The sequence below is a fragment of the Dromaius novaehollandiae genome, chromosome 23, assembly GCF_036370855.1.
Source record: "Dromaius novaehollandiae isolate bDroNov1 chromosome 23, bDroNov1.hap1, whole genome shotgun sequence".
NCBI classification, from domain to species: domain Eukaryota; kingdom Metazoa; phylum Chordata; class Aves; order Casuariiformes; family Dromaiidae; genus Dromaius; species Dromaius novaehollandiae.
This window is the reverse complement of record NC_088120.1, coordinates 6,169,495-6,184,657: the sequence shown is the minus strand read 5'-3', so window position 1 is coordinate 6,184,657 and position 15,163 is coordinate 6,169,495. Positions and strand designations below refer to the sequence as shown.

The 15,163-nt window shown below is 44.1% G+C and overlaps 1 long non-coding RNA gene across 2 annotated transcripts in view; it reads right to left on the bottom strand.

Annotated features, from left to right (window-relative positions):
* Positions 1 to 15,163, bottom strand: part of LOC112981207 (uncharacterized) — a 410,306-nt gene that overhangs the window by 64,983 nt on the left and 330,160 nt on the right. The gene's annotated exons all lie outside the window — the stretch shown is intronic.

Here is a 15,163-nt window from a genome sequence, read left to right as displayed (position 1 = left end):
CAGGCAAACCTGGGATTCATTACGGGATCTGCTGTCCTGCACAGACAAGACCCAGCGGATGATGCCGTTCCCCAGAGGAGGACACTGTCCCTGCTGCTCTTGCCAGGCAGTCTTGGTGGGTACCACAGGGCGTGGAGTTGCAGCAATGATGCACTAAAGCCAAACACTCCCTGCAATGAGGTGAGAAAGGCAGAGTGCCAAACTTTCTGGTTTTCCTCCCACAGAAAATGGTGTTAACAGTGAAGCTTTCCCAGCAAAGGGCTTTGAATTCAACAAAACTGTATCTTTGCCCAAAAATCACTGCTTGGAAATATTCTCTGGCTAGCTACACTACCTGTCATTGCTGTGGGCTGCTCAGTGCTAGCCCACTCCTTGTCACCTTGTTTTTTGTGCATGTGATGGAGAAAAGGAGTTATTTCTCACTAAATGGCACAATGTAACCTTCAACGAATGGCTGCCTTAACAGTTACTCCTTATTCCAGCATTACCTGGACCTAATCTGGAGATAAGCCAGAATAAAAGGCAGAGGCAGCACCAGCACATCCCGTGGGCAAGGAGGGGCTGCTGGCTGGACACCACCCTCGTCTCTCTCCTCGAGAGCGGGATGTGGGAGTTGGTCCCTTAGCTGGGGCATCAATCATTTCAACAAGATTAATTGAACTCATTCTGAGGTGCATCAAAGCTGCTGAGCTTCTGCACCCTTTCTAATATTGGTTGGCAATTCCTTCCAGCTCCTCACTGCAGTGCTCAGGGGGCCGATACCTCTCCTGCCCTTGGCTTGTGCCGCTGTTGGTCTTTCCTTGTCTGCGCTTGGAGCATGGAAGCGCTTGTGGCTGTTTTCAGGCTGATTTCCTAAGGAAGTTGTCATACGCGGCCACCCTGTTTATGGGTGTCTCCTCGCCTTTTAAGCCGCCTGACCATGTTCAGACAGATTTGACCCAACTGGAGGATAGCAAAGGGGAATGTGGGGAACATGTGGGAGGGAAAGAAATACAGGACTATACAGCTATTGCTGTAGTCCCGTGTGTATTTGGGTGCTGGAGAGAATGGTGTTTCAACAGGTGAGCCATGTTCGAGATAATCCTGTGTCAGTTATGATGTCTGTGCATCCCTTCCCCCTGTGTAAAACACGGGTAAGCAGGTCTGCCTGACCACAGGCTGCCACGAGGAGCAATGCATTAAAACCGCCCCAGCTGAGATGCACCAGTGATAGACAGAGTTTATTACATTTCAGAGTTGTGTTAGATATTAATCATTTTGCATCCTAAAAAGGTGTCTCGGGGAACTTAATTTGTTGTGGAAATGTCAGATAAGAGAGATGCCTCCTCTCTGACTGAGAAAAAACAGTGAATACCGTGGAATGTTACTCTAAAATGACCTTTTACTTTATATTAAAGCAAACAGGTAAAAATCAAAGTCAAGTCCCCAGCAGAGAGCACAGTGTGCGTGTGTGTGTGTGTGTGTGTGTGTGTGTGTGTGTATGTGTCGGTGTGTCTTCCTTCTAACAGGCTGGAGGGACTCTGAGAGCAAAGCTGGCATGGGGCTTGGCTGATGTGGCTGTTTCCTAGGATTATTACTGCTCTGAAAGGATGAGGAATGTTGCTTAGGTGTCTAAGAAATGCTTGCTTTCCACTGAATATATAGTACTGCATATGGGATATTTGTGTTTATTTATGTATATCATTACATATATAATATCAACTATTCTTTATAGGTATTGTATTTTTTATACAAACTGTATCTGTTTGCACTGTTAGATGTGCTATATTTTGTGTTTTCTCTCTCAAAGTTCTCCTTATTACAACTCAAACTAGCCTCCCTGCTTTTTTTTTCCTTCTGAGATAAATATATTGGGTTCAAACATTTTAATTTATGTATATTGGAATATCTGATGGGGAAACCAATTCATTCGCACTGGAGTCCCTGGGTCTCCTGGGAGTTACAGTTCCTTGGCTGTGTGTTGGTGTTCTCCTTTCTGAAACGGGTGGTCTGGGCGGTCCCAGACATCGCACCATGCTCCTGGCAGCACGGTGGGCAGGAGAGCCCTGGAGGAGGTCTGGGGTGGAGGCTCGCACAGGCCAGCCAGAAGACCGAGCCTACGGAGGGACATGGCCTCGACCAGCACCCACGCTGAGGTCCCCACAAAGCACCACACACTCTTCTGTGCAATAATATGGTGTTTCTGGCAAAAATTAATCAGGGTTTCTCATGAAATATTAGTATATTCTGCTAGCATTAGTCACTTGAAAAACTCAGCTCTATTGAAAATACAAGTCTTCCTTCAAAACAGAGTCTTGACTGGTCCTATGCCCTGTTAAGGGTGAAGTCCATTTTTGGGAACAAAGGCAGCATAATTCATATTCCTAATTACATCCAATTTAAGCCTAAACCCCTCTGGAGAGGGGACAGATTTCACCGGAAGGGTTTTTCTTTGCTTGAATGCTTGTAGGAATGTTATTACATCTAGTCCCAAATTATATTTTTCATACCTGTATTACTGCCTTTTTTAAGAATCAAAAGCTTTTCAATTTCTTAAATGGTTTCACAGTCTGAGATTGAGCTAGATACCTAGAAGGATGGAGCTGACAGAGAATTAGCAGAGTTGAAGAAAAAAATTCCTGGCATAATTCACTGTTGCAACTTTGAATGAATACAGTGACAAGTGCTTCTTAGAATAGCATCTCAGTTGCTATTTGTGCTGTCTGTAAGGAAATGGCTTCTCAAAACCATACAGACTTTGGACTTAGTTCACGATTCAAAGTGGAAGTCAATGAAAGCACTTAGCAAACTCCTCTAGAGCAGTCCCTATCTACTTTTATTTCCTTCTATTTTATTTTCCTTTTCTTTAAATTTTATTTTTACTAACGCCTCCCTGCCTCAGGTTTGACTGATGTTTCTAATCCTTCGAGAGATTGCAAGTGTTCTGATTGTCATCAAACCTTGTTCCCCTGCACGGCTCAAAAGAGAATTTGACTATTCCATGTCCTATAAGCTTCCCTTGATGGGTTTTGCCCTTCCAACCCTTTGAAGAGCCTTCTTTCGAAGCTAGCCCCTGGGGATATTTTAACAACGACCATGAACAAGGAGAGGTTCTCTTCCTGCTATTTATACATCTACCTGTAGGCTAATTCAGCTCCCAGTTAAACCACGTGCCCCTCCAAGCTGGCACTGACACTTCTGTGGGGGAGGGAAGGTGGCTGAAAGCCCCCTAACTTATCGGAAAGCATGATTTCACCCTACCTGAGAAGTCAAAACAAGAATCTGTGAATGCAAATATACAGGGGTTCAAAGAGCTACTGGGCAAATTCTTGGAAGAAAAAAGACAATCAAAGGTTATATAATAAAAAGACCCTACCTCTGGCTTGGGAAGTCCCGGAGGCATGAATCACCGGACACTGGGGGAAATATCACTTCATACATACCCTGCTTTGATATTTTCTTTAGGCAGCTGCTATTGACTCTGATGAGAGCTAGGCACATTTTTAGTCTGACCTGGCACAACTGATTTGAAGCTCTAGTCATTGCCTGCCAGTCCAGCATCCCCAAACCGGGGCTGCAATTCAGACCTGGCTTGCGTTGCTGTCAGCATGGGGTGGGGGGCTCACCGCTGAGTTCATTCTGTGCGAGGAATAACATAACACTTTTCTACTGCTTGTGAGTCTCTTGGTAACACTTACCAAATGCTAGTAATTTGGCCTGCTACCACGCTGCCGTGATGTGCACTGTAGCAACTGAACTTGCTATAGCTGAATATTAAGGTTAAGGTACTGAGAAGACTATTTACAACCCTATTACTTGTAATGCTATGGTATTTTGTTGTATAGCCATATATTGACCATGCTCTTGCAGAAATTACAATGTCATAAAGGTAGTGATCAAAATTTTGTTCGGAATAACAGCTACCTAAACAATACTGAATTTTGGTTAGTAAATTACAGCTTCCTTAGGGGAGCGGAATTGGCTGATCAAATAAACACGTTCTGCAAAATCCTTTGGTGCTGGCGAAGCACAGGGAGCAACAGCGGCGTTACAGACTATTACTCAGTTCCTACACGTGGTCTCCTGAAAGAGGCCTGAAACAAACAGCTTGCAGGCAAAGCAAATAGAGATCTTAAGCCACTTTGTGCTGCCCAGTTCACTGCAGAGTCAACACGACCATCAGCCTCAGCTGGAACATCTCTAGGACTTGACTTCAAGGACAGTAGGGCTTGAACCATGCCAATCTTCATAGAAGGGAAGCCTTAAACCAGAGCTGCAGGTTATCCACATCACTGGGGACCCACATGCAGGAGCAGGCATGCAGAAAGGTCAGGTCACCAGTGAGAGCATCAGGCGAGTCCTGCAGTTACAGGACATGGATTAAAATCTAAGGGTAGACCGAAGATAGTGTGAAATAACACTAGTGCGTCTGTGCACTCCCTTCTGCGTGTGAATGGGGTAAGAGATAACCTTGCCCTGTATTTGGGTGGAAATTCTCCCTCCCACCAAAGCGAGCCAGGGTGAGAGCTGTACATTGCATGAGTCCTATGGATACCTCTACTCAAAGACTCTCTTCTGACTTCTGACCTCAGTTGTGGCCACAAGGGCTTATCCAAACTCCCGTCCGTCTTTTGGTTGTGGAATCTGTTACACGAACCAAACACGAGCATGAGAATAAGAAACCACCAGGCTCAGATGATGCCCACCCCCTCTTCCACCTGACCACCAGGGCACAATAGCGTTTGGCATTTCTTTAATCTTAACAAAAGGGATGAGTGCTGCCTTTCATTACGCTATTGTCATCAGCAGATGAGGTCCTGGGGAGCTCGCAACACTGGGAGGTAACAATTTTAGATAGAGTGTGGTATCTCGAATGGCAGTTTCTCTGTCTGCATACCCCGGCGAGCAGAGCACTGTGCTGGGTGGTGGGGCGCAGGCAGCGTGCCTGAGCTCGGTCTGGGGTCTCGGTTCACGGCAGGGAGGGTTGGTGCAAAGCCAGGGCGCTGTGCAGCAGTTTTTCACCCTGCCTGTCGGTGCACGAAAGGATGCTTCCTTCCAACTTCTTCAAAGGGGCTTCTCTGTTTTTCTCCGTTAAAAGGCAGTATTTGCTGAAAAATTGCTTTACGTTACAAGTATAAAGGAAAGTTTGAACAGAAGGGCTAAGTAAGCTACTAGCATGGCAAAACACTACATTTTGGGTCAAATTCCATGTTTTTCTTGATGTAAAATATGCTTTTGTGCATTTTGTCAAAAACCCTAGAAAACATATTTAATTTCATCTGAAATACAACTGTTTTCCTGCATGTTTTGTTTGAGTACTGAAACAAAGAATTCACCATTCCTTTAGGAAACGAAGATGAGATTAAAGAGTTTGGGGCAAAAGCTAGTGGTAGAATTTGGAAACTAGACTTGACTGAACCAAAAATCAGCAGTTTTGAAGTCTGAGCTCCTTATGTGAAGATTTCACTTCCATCTGTAATTGCAGATTGGTGCCATTCCCCCCAAAGAGCTGAGCAATGAGTCTGCCCCATGTGCTACTTACACCTAGGAGAGATGGCACCTATCTTATGACACTGACAGTGGCAAAAGGGGAAAAAAAGCACAGGAGAAAATCTAAATTATTTTTTCCTTTGTTGAAAGATTAAGCGACTTGTTCGCAAGGAGCCTCTGGCAGAGCCAGGAAGCAAACCCAGATCCCCTGAGTCGTGACATTACCCTGCATCTCTGAGATGGAGCGATCTCCAGGAATCAGGTATCTCAGGGAGCTCTAAGCCACCATATGTACCAGTACTCAAAGAGAGCTGATTTCAAGAGCCTGAGTCTGTCATGGACTAAATGTGACTGAGGAGAGCCTGGATGTTGGGTGCTGAGGTCACGTTTCGCAAAGATTTGGGGAAGAATCGGATTCAAAACTCCACTTGTGGTCTTTATAAAAGTTTTTCTATAAGAGGTGAAATGTGTAAGGAACAGTAAGGCTCAGAGGTGTGAGCAGTCGGTGTTAGGTTTGATCCTGGATGGGGCTGGAATAGAAGCAGAAATGATTGATGAGTCAGTTTGGGCTTTGAAATAAAGGAATAAAATAAGAGTATTTTGGTTTTCAGTTTAATATGCGAAAGCAGCTTTGGTCAGACAAAACTTATAGGTTACCCCGTTTTTTATCTCCAAAGCAGTTAAAGCAGACCTCAAGTGATGGGTATGCACATGCATGGGTGAGCACTTTGTTTTGTTATTTTTGCAGACATTTTCAGCTTAGAGTTGCCTATCAATGCGTTTGTATTTAATAGCCCTTCATGGATTAATTCCCTATTAGTCTATCCACTTGCTTTTGAAGCCTACAATATTCTGTGCCAAAATTTCAGGGGACCAAAACAGTTCATTTGGGTTCCTATTACAAATTGTGTATAAATCAACACCTCCCCCTACCCTCAGCCACTCTCCAAAACTCCCGGAGGTTAAAGCTGGCTGGCAATATTCGCCTGGCCCAAAACAAAACCTCTCCATTTCAGCTTGAATTATGTGATTATTTCTGAAAACAGTCCGAATGTTCCAGTTTGAAAATGGCAGGGTGAAAGCTCTCTCTCCCTCTTTTTTTTTTTTTTTTAAATTTCTTTTTTTCTGGCCAAAATCATTTGCAAAAGTTGACCCAAAAGGTTTTATGATCCCTGAATTTCTGTGACTCCGTGGACTTATTATCAGCAGAAAGAGCTTCTCCCTACTAAGGGGCACGTGTTCAAAGAGCCACCTCCAAACATCCCATTCATTGCAGCTCTCCTGCCAAGTAGTTGTTTTTATGTATTTACTTTGTTCATGAAACCTCATCTAGCCTTGTTCGTCTCTCTATGCATCATTCACACCAGACAGCCCATTGCTAGGCATTTGCTCAGCTGTGACCGTTCCTCTCACAGAAATGAAGGGCTTATTTATTATTTTGCTAACTGCCATGATTGCTGTTTTCTCTCGGCCTCTCCAGAGTGAACCCTTCCTCTTAAATTTGGCTTGCTTTGCTGACCTTCTCCTAGCACTGGCTTTCCATCATCCCTACTGCCCTGGACCCTCTCAGCATGGAGAGTACTTTAACTTGCATGTGTGGATCATAACTGTATTTCTGTATTTTTGTTGTGAGCCCAGCGAGCCAGCTCGGCTGCTCCGGGGGCTGTTTCACCTGCAGGCATCGCCAGCACCAGACTCCAGACTGCTCCAGGTGCCCTCGTGGACCGGGGCAGTATTCACACGCCCGAGGAAGAGGAGAGCATCCTTGCTGCTGCTTCTGTTTTTTCAAGCACTTGGCTTTGCACAAACAGAATGCTTTCAGATAGTTCTCAACGTTCATTCATTCCCTCCTCCATCCCTTTTTTTAAGTGCTAGTTTAAAACCTCGAGCCAGTTCCACCACATGCCAGCAGCTGGGAAAAGGAGCAGCTAACAGCACTGCCAGGTTGTTGTTATCTTCCCGGCAGACCAGCCCCTGGAGATAAGAGACAATAGCGGGACTCTCAGCTACCTACTATATAAAATCTTAGTTGCGGTGGTGGGAAGGGATCTCTGGAGGTATCTTGTCCAGCCTGCGGCTCAAAGTGGGACTGTCACCAACAGCAGGAGAGCAGGGCAACACGGGGCAGCCCTGCTTAGTCTAGTTAGGTCTTAGAAACCTCCAAGGGCAGAAATCCCAATCTGTGGTGACCTCTCCCAGTGTTCCTACCACTCCTAAGCTCCCTTCTCCTTTGGAGTTCAGTCTGACTGTTCCACATTGCCCTGCTCATCACTACAGAGGATGGAAAGGCTCCTGCAGATACAGCCTGCGCTATGAACAGGTAAACTGGGATTTGTTTTTGGCTTAAAACTCAGTGGAAGTGGAGTGTATGGCAAAGCCAAATCTTTGGTGCAAAGGAGACTTATCCTCAAAACCTCAGGTTCCTTTTCCAGTGGGTGGAGGTGCAAGAGCTATTCAATGAATCATGATAGAAAACTCTATAAAGCAGCAAACCAATGTATTTTCCTCTGACTCCATCCTCAGAGATGCTTGATGTTACCTTGTACTTTTACTACACTTTTTTTTCCTGTTGCAAACAGGAGGAGGGAAAGGAAATCAAGCAAAATGTGGATCCAAACATACCAAAATTTCCAGTGCTCAGAAAGTCATGCAAAGCAGGATCTTGTAAAGGGAAGTGTTTGGCAATCAAAAGGAAAGGCAGCTTTACCAGTTCCCACTACCCTGTGTGCTCACAGAGAAGCTGGATGCAAGAAACAGAGCTGTTAATTAATGACTGGAAGTGAGCAATAGATACCCGTTGTTTTAGCAGAGATTTCCATAATGGCCACAGTGTTGTTCCTGTGGGCAAAATCTAGAGAGAAAACCTGGCTGCTGGTGAAGAAGAAAGTTGCTAGTAATTCTTATTCCTTGTGGGTGGCCTCTCTCTCGCTGTCTCTCTTGTTTGTCTCCTTTTAAAGCTCCATCTTTCTCCTTGTCTTGCATTTTTTGCCTGTGCCTTTGAATGTCTGTGTACTTGAGAAACTGTTTCTCCGGCCAGCTCCCCTTGCCTGCTTTAATTAGCTCCCTCGTATTTCTAAAGGTATCTCCCAGGGCTCTGTAATCCCCTCCATGTGCTGACTAACTGAACCCCAGGAGATCCTTACATGAGAAAAACTGCAGGATAAAAGCAAGTGATTTCAGGCCTCTGGTTTCTTAATTAGCGGCCTGTATACCAAAAGTCCACAGGAGTGGCTGTCTGACAGGGAGACTTTACATCTGTGCTCAGAAGAAAGCTCTCCCTTCCTTTTTGCATCCCCTGGAAACTCTGCCGGGCCTTTCTGCGGCGTTAATTACGGCCGTGCAGCCTCTTCGGCATCGGCCGGGTGCTGAGGGGTGGGTGATGGGCACCCCGGTGCCACCCGCGCTGCCCTGCCCCAGCCCCTCCTCAGCCTCAGGGATGCTCTCCTCAGTCTTTGAAACACGAACAGCTAAATGAAGCGGTTTGTTAGAGCTTTCTCTCACCGTGAAACAGTCCCCGCAGTCCTGAGACAAAATACTTGATGCTAAGCAAGAACAAGCGAACGTGGCTCTGCCTGAACCTCTGACTGCAACGAGGGGAGCGTCAAGGGCTTCGCGTTTGCCAAGGGCCACGTGTGTGCTTGCAGACGGGCACCTTGGCCCAGCCTGGCCATCAGTAGCATGTTTAACTATAGCAATTCAGTGGCAAATGTGAGCCCTAAGTCCGAAATGAGAGGGAGCATGCGGATTAGACAGCGCAGGATGGAGGGGAGGAGCACAAGCTGGGCCTGAGACACCGTCAGTCAGCTTTAAGTCACCGACCTTGGTGCATCAGCTCTCAAAAGGGGCCAAATTTCCTGTAGACATTGCGAGCAGGGGCGTTTTGAGTGGGGATTTAAGGGAGGATAATAATTGACGCTGAAGAGGCAGTAGAGGCCTCCGAAGGAAAATCTGAGGCTCTGTCTTGGAAAACGTCACCCGTTTACAGTTCTCTAAGGGTCATCGGGCGTTTCATAGGCAGTGCTGCGGGATGCTGGTTGGCGAATCCCCACCACGGAGCACAACGCGTGAGTGACCGTGCGGCTGAGGGGGCTGAAGTCCTTTCCCTGGAACGGCTGAGGAGGCGGCTTGTGTCTACGCAGGGGCTGAAGTACGGGCTTGAGAGCTGCTGTGCATAAGTATACATAAAACATTGAACCTGGGGCCCGCGTGCTCTCCAGCCACAGTGGCGGTGGGAAGCCCAGCTGCAGCTCATGTTCAGAACTCAGCCCACCTCGGCTTGGTCCGTCCACACCGAGCGAGCAGGACTTGGCGTTGAACGTGCTCAGGCTTCCCTGCTCGGGAGCACTCTGGGTTTGAGCCATCCCTCACTTGTGTGTTAGCGGAGATTCGCGATAGGGAATGGAGCCGGACCGTGCGGGCGGACCTCCCACGCCGCCTGAGACAGGAGCGGCCCTTTGGCACGAGCTGCCGCGTCCCACTATTAGATGTTTAGTACAGCGAGCAGCCCAGGTGCAATTTAGCTGTGGTGTCAGAAGCCGTTTGACAGCATTTCGTTTAGACATTCATATTAAGGCAGCCGGTTTCCCCATAGTTGAGCTGCTCCCTCTCAGCGCTGTCGGCGTTCTCTGATGCAAATCATCTCTAAATGCCTCCTTAGACCCACTTCCCCTTATCTGCCGCGTGCCTTCGGTGCGCTGTAAATGACACAGCCCGCCTGCTCGTGAAAGATGACATTTTCAAACCCAATTTTTAAATTGTAAAATACATGGCACGTGTCTTGCCAAAATCAGATGAAATCAAGTTAGTATCTCAAATGTTAAAATTACCATTTATATTTATGTCAGAAATTATAGCAAGAGGCTGCAGACTACATGTTTTGCAAGGATGCTAGTAAAAAAGTCACAGCCACCCTCACCCAAAACTCACGCATGCACCAGTCCTGTAAAAACATTATTTAAATGCTCTTCCCTGGGTGTCTTAGTGACTTTGCAGTATTAAAAGTGACATTAACATCATGGGAGTGAAAGGTTTCAAATCACTACCAATAGAACAGAAGTGAATACATCTCCACGCAAGTACTTTATCTTCCTTTATTTCAATAAGCAAGTAAGGGTATACATAAAACAAAAAGGAAATGCTAGTAATTCAACATAATGCTGCTGTTTCGATTGGATATCCAGCTTTGTGCTGGGGAGATGCAAATTCTTGATTCAGTCTCATGTTAGGGCTTTATTCTCATGCCAAGCTTTGTGCTAGCATGGCCCCCTCAGAAAGCAGGTATGTAAGGTTTAGGTAGCATAGAAGTCTATGTCCTCTTTCCAGAAGACAGGAAAACCCTTAGGGAAAAACACGCAAGGCACTTAACTCCTACGCTGAGTGGAGGATATCATACATAAATATATATATATATAACTACATACTATAATAACTATAAATCTCTCCTTAGTAAATGCAAAGGGAATCTCCACAAAGATCTAAGAACAGACATCTGATTTTCAGATGATTGAAGTAAGGTAAAAAGAAGCCCCATACCACGTGTCTGAATTCCTATTAAAATAATTCCCTGTTTAGATGCCTACGTAAGGTCAGATGCCTGCACACCCTGGCACCTGAGAGCTGCCTCTGGAAAGGAATTTGGGTATCTAAGGTGCAAATTAGCACTTCCAGACTTTGAAATGCTGACTAGTGCCTATCTGCTTCCTTTGGCATCAAAATACCTTGAAATATCTGCAGTGTATTTGGTTACTTCAGGATATGGAACTTTAACAGGCAATTTAAGTCAATCTGTCATACTTTGCACCTAAATGGATGAGTCAGAGACAATGTCCCAGCTAAGGCAGCTGCAATTTAGAGCTGAGAGCAGGTAACTTCTTAAATGGCTCAAAATATATTGCAAGCACTCATCTGACTATGCCCTACTCTTACATCAAACTTAGGTCAAGTCCACTAGACTCTTTGAAAATATTTTGTCACTATATGCTGTGGACAGAAATGGGCACAGGGTAATCAGTGGGGTTGTGAATGGTCTTATTTCACTTTAAGGAGCCTTTACACTGAAGTGGGCACCCAGACTGCTGAAATTTCATTAAGATCGACTAAAAACTGAGTAGCGCTTATTGGCCAGAGTGCAGATCTGCGTTATCCTGACAATCTGCATTTTCTGCTTCAGAGCTGACTTGCATCTGGTATAAGCACACGCAGAACTTTTCTGCATCTTTTTGCCGAGATCACATGGATATTATAACGCTATGAGAAAAAGGAGTTTAAGATGATGGAAAGAAGTGGGTGATGTTTCTGCTCTCTCTAGGGCCACCTCTAGACTGAGCCTAAGACAGTTACCTTTTGGGGATGCCTAAAGAAGGCTCGACCAGCCCATGAAGTCTGGGGATGAACTGAGCATCATCTGAGTCCTAGTCCTTTAACAAGGTGGCTCCTACGGATGGGGAGACATCAAGGCAGTTGCAAAGAAATCATGAGGATCATGCGCAAAAGGGAGGCTGCTGTTATTGGGGTATGTTAATTACCGGTGGACGAACCTCAGACGGTTCAGGGATATGGTTGGCATAAGCAGCTCCTAAGGCAAGCTTCTCATTTTCTGAAGTGGAACCTCTGGGCTCCATCAATCACTCTGGAAAGATCATAAAACTGGATTTTCTGAGGGATTTGTACTTTTTCCTGCTTCTATCCAGAATGAACATGCCATCAAAAGAGCTTTTCGCAGCAGGCCCAAGCCAAAAAAAAAAAAAAAAAAAAAAAAGGCAAAGATATGCAGAAGAATGTGAATGACTAAGGCAGAAAGCTAGTCAAACTGTTTCATACTACTAAAAGTTTCTGGGCTCAGAGTAGGTTTGAATTTGGGGCCAAAAGGTTCGGGTTACTTTCTGCTTTGTCCCTTTTCAGTATGAGGTGCTCTGGAAGTATTATAATGACATGAAAGAACTCAAAAGCTGTTGACCTTCTTTGATAACCTAACATACCAGCTTTCCATTTGAGAATGGCTCTTTGATGGAGGTTTTCACTTTTTTTATTATTATTTTTTTTACAAATGTCAGATCAGCTACTCTGCTTTGTGACTATAGAGAATAAAAGATGATGGCAGATCCTGCACTTCCCAGCTAAGTGCTTTTGATCAGTGGTCAACACTGTGATGAATGCTTTTCCATCACATCCTTCATCCCATGCATTTTCAAGGCTGGTTAGAAGTTGGAAGGCAAGACGAAAGAATGCAGCTATCCGACAGAATTCAATTTCCTGAAAAAAAAATCATTTTTTTCCCTGTGACCTAAATGGAAAACATATTGTTCTGAAAGTGCTGTTCAAACAGAATTACCGAAACCTTTTATCAACAAAGAGACCGTCATATATCAGACATCTGGTGTGGATGTCAATTATAATAATTAATTAGACATCTCCCCAGATGCCTGACACTACATTCTGTCAGCAGATTTCTTTTACTTCAATCAAAACTGCTGCTGCATTATGCATGAAACTCATGGAATAGTTGGGAGTTGAGAAGATCAGCTACAAATCACAGCTAAACACACTAAAGGCCTCCTGGTTCTCGTGGCTTTTACCACTTTTGAAAGCTGCCAAGTGAAGGTCACGTACATTGATTTCTTTTCCTCCCTTAACAACGTTTTCAAATGTTTTACATTTTCTTCATGCAGAAGTTCAAAGAAAAAAGATGAATGCGAAAGACTGATAATAAAAGAAAAGGTAATGACTGCCACTGTATCCTCGTGGTGGGAAAAAAGGCAACTGCTCCCTTACTGTTTCGTGCAGTCACCAAAGCGAACTGAAGCTCTTCAGCCCTGTTGTGACTATACAAGCTGTGGTCTCCAGAAACAGCTCTCCAAGACCACGGGAGAAGGTGGTCTTGCGCCTTCACTGCCCTTGACAGTGCCCTCTTCTGCAGCTCGCTCTTAAGGGCTCACCGGGACACAAGTCCCCGCACACCCTGGAGCAAGCACAGCTCAGGGCTTAATGGCCAAGGGCTTGACTGGCTGGGGTGTCCTCAAGGAAAACATCCTGTGATCTCTGCCGGGATTTTGCCCAAATGAGGACTAATGCCCACCTTTGCTCTCCTAGATCCACTGACTGTGTTTAGATCTCTGCAGTTGGTGATGACATCCAGATCCCTACATGTAGGCACCTTAAACCAGAGCTGAATCCCCTTCATCCCATCTGATCATCCGCTAAACCAGAGGTGTACTCAGAGGTAAGAATACATTTGATTTTTTCCAATTTTCTAGATAAACCAGAAAAAAAAAGGACCGCGCCAGCTGAATTTCTGTTTTGTTTTGCTTTTTCAGACAAGCTGGAAAACATGTTTTAGATCAAATGAAGCTCTGCTTCATTTTCTTCTCATTTAATCTTTTGTTTCTTTATTAAATTGAAAATAAATTCATTCCTTGAACATTTAATTCATTCAAAACAAACCATTTTTTGTTTTTAATTTTTCAAAAATGCTTTGACATTTCTCAGGCAAAACAATTCAATTAGTTCTACTTGATTTGGGAAATCGCTCCAGTCAACCCAAATGCAATTTTTTTTTCAGTGAGGAATATCTGAACAAATATATCACCAACTTTACGAGTATTAGCAAGGATAGAAAATACTTTAGGTTCCAGATTAAGGACTAATTACTGTCAAGTATGTGGGCACTAGTCCTGAAATTTGGTCTTATTCTCTTTGATGGTAATTTGGTCATACTCAATGTGCACATACTGATAGGAGCCTTAGTTTGGAAATACTTTGAAACAGAGAAAGAGTGATATTCTGCTTTAAATCCCAAGGTTTTCCCCGTTTTCACTAGGAAAAAATTTCTGCCCATCTTTTATTTGTTCTGTAAAGTATTTAGCACATGTTTGAACAGCATGAAATGATAAATGAATATGTAATGACAATACACTTGCATCTCTGGAGCTGGCAAGTTTCTTTCATTTGAAGGATTTGCCAATGAAAAATAGAATTGCAAACAATGTGTGCATTTTTAGAAGGAAAAAGTATTTGTAGTAATCTATGTAGTAATCCATCCATATTTCATAAAAGTGTCAAAGTTAGTCTCAGTTTCAATACAAACAAAAAGAAAATAGATTTAGATCGAAATGGATTTTCTTTGAATTAAAACAAAAAACTTCTGAGGTTTCTATTTCCTCTCTCAATTTTTCCTCTCTCATTTCTAGTAGAAACAGGAACTAAATGGGAAATGAAGCAAGAAATAATTTTTCTAATTGAAATTGCTAAGTTTTGAGTACTATCAAAATGAAAAATGTGAATGACATTATAATTATATTGTTCATCCCTACATTTTGGAGAAAAAATAATGATTATTTCTAACGTCTAATGATAGCTAATGACACATTGTAGCCAGGAATGAGATATGAGGTTTTATTAAATAAAAAGATGCATATATGGAGAACTAAAAAGTCAGTATGTTTTCTTCAGCAGTAAAAAACACTTTGAGAGCGTGGGGTAGGTAACATCTATCTATGCCTACTGCAGGAGGAGCAAAGTCCCGATTAATAGAGTATGAACAAATCGTAGGACCAGGGCCTGAGAGATCGGCAGAAGCTGTCCAGATCTCAAAGTATCCGCCACTTCTCAACGTTTGAAGTAGATTCGGGAGGACTTCTTTTGATCAAAAAACCCCATAAATTGTTGTTTGTCTTTGGCAGAACAAATGTGAAACCGC